The sequence below is a fragment of the Lactuca serriola genome, chromosome 6, assembly GCF_051521515.1.
Source record: "Lactuca serriola cultivar US96UC23 chromosome 6, Lser_US96UC23_V15, whole genome shotgun sequence".
In the NCBI taxonomy this organism is placed as follows: domain Eukaryota; kingdom Viridiplantae; phylum Streptophyta; class Magnoliopsida; order Asterales; family Asteraceae; genus Lactuca; species Lactuca serriola.
Window position 1 is genome coordinate 132,376,608 of NC_136413.1, and position 1,951 is coordinate 132,378,558.

The window sequence follows — 1,951 nt, forward strand, 5'->3', positions numbered from 1 at the left end:
AACGAAAGTTTATGTTAATTCCTAGACCAGATCAAATCAGACATATTCTACAAACACTAGGTTGAATCCATATGATAGAGACGGTTTATTGGAATTGGATAATTTGATTTCAATCAGCCCGTTAAAATCAATAAATTTCCAAAGCAAATTAAACATCTTGGTCGATCAGATTATCTAGAATGTACACAACTCGAAGGCCGATGACGCACAACACTATTGGGCACGTCTTCAACGCACACTAGACACCGGTCTGAGGCCGATCTTCACAACTTGTAGACCGATACTTATCCGTTGTTATGTCTATGGTATAATATAAGTTCATTATAAAATGATTTATGCTTTTGGATAAAAATTTTTTGGTTATATATATATATATATATATATATATATATATATATATATATATATATATATATATATATAAATGTAAGAAATAATAAATACATAAATTTATAGAAACCGGAATGAACCGGTTGAATCGAAACTAATCACAAACCGGTTCAATTAAAAAATCAATTTTTTTAAAGAATTTGGAAGGGGTCGTTTTAGGTAATAAAACAGTCTTTTAATAATTACTTGGAAAGTGGTCGTATATTATTAGACCAATTAGATACCCATTGGAATGTTTTGTAATCCATTTCTAACATTATTGTATTATCACTAATTTTTGGTTTCTAGTCCATGGGATGTATGTAAAGTGTCCCATCTAACTACAAAGGAGCTTATGTCAAATCCGACTAACTTTGTGACGGAAGACCCAAAAAAGTCCACCCAAAAATCCTTAATTTGTCGACATGCCTCACCACACACGATTAGTGAAATAAGTGTAGATGTAGAGGCTTTTTAACCACAACCACCCCTCATCGGCAATTTCGAAAGCCACGTGAAGTCTCTTAACGTGGCCCTTTAAGCATCCACTCTCCTTTGTCTTCACCAGTTCTCCCCAACCCTATAAAACCCACCACCTCAAACCCTCGTCCTCCATTCAACCACCATCACCACCAGTACTACTGCCACCTTCTCTCCTCCCTCAAAACTTCATATATCTTTTTCCGACATGGCTGCTTCTTCAATATTCATGGTAGCCCCCATCACAGTTTTCAAGAGAAATCCCGCATTCTCCATCAGGTGCATGGCACAGACACCACAAAGTGGTGAAACTGGGAGTTCCAAACAAGCAACCACACCAAATATGACCAGTACTCCTCCTCCACCGCCTGCACCGAAGGTCAGCTCGAAGTTCTCTGAGGTATTGGCATTCAGCGGACCGGCACCGGAGAGGATAAACGGAAGGTTGGCGATGATCGGGTTTGTGTCGGCGATGGCGGTAGAAGTGAGCAGCGGTCAAGACGTGTTTGCCCAGATCGGCAATGGCGGAGTGGCGGTGTTTGTCGGCACTAGCATGGTGTTGACGTTAGCGTCGTTGGTGCCGTTGTTTAAAGGAGTGAGTGTGCAGTCGAAGTCGAGTGGACTGATGACGTCAGATGCAGAGCTTTGGAATGGACGGGTTGCGATGTTGGGGCTGGTGGCTTTGGCTTTCACTGAATATGTTAAAGGCAGTGCTCTTGTCTAGATAATGTATTCCAAAATCCAAACTTTTCTATTGCATAATTAAATATAAAACAGGAAAATGTATATTCTTTTGAATATTTATTTGTATCATTGACCTAACATGGTTCAAATCATGAAAAACATATGTTAGATAATATAAATTTTCGGATCGGATATCAGATATCAGATTTTTTTTGAACAGCCCTACTCGTAATGATAATTTTCAAAGAATGTTTAATGAACATGAATATTTTTCTTCTTCTGATCGGACCATCATCAAAATTAGCACCATAGACGAAAAAGCCAAAAATAAGTATAGGCGTTATGCATGTTTAGGATAGGGTGCTAAAGGAAAAGGCTACATGGATGCATTATAATTATAGAATTTATTTAAGATGTG

The 1,951-nt window shown here is 38.1% G+C and overlaps 1 pseudogene; it reads left to right on the top strand.

Moving 5' to 3' along the window:
- The first annotated feature begins 975 nt into the window (after positions 1 to 975).
- Positions 976 to 1,649, top strand: LOC145056851 (early light-induced protein 2, chloroplastic pseudogene; annotated as a pseudogene).
- The last annotated feature ends 302 nt before the right edge of the window (positions 1,650 to 1,951 follow it).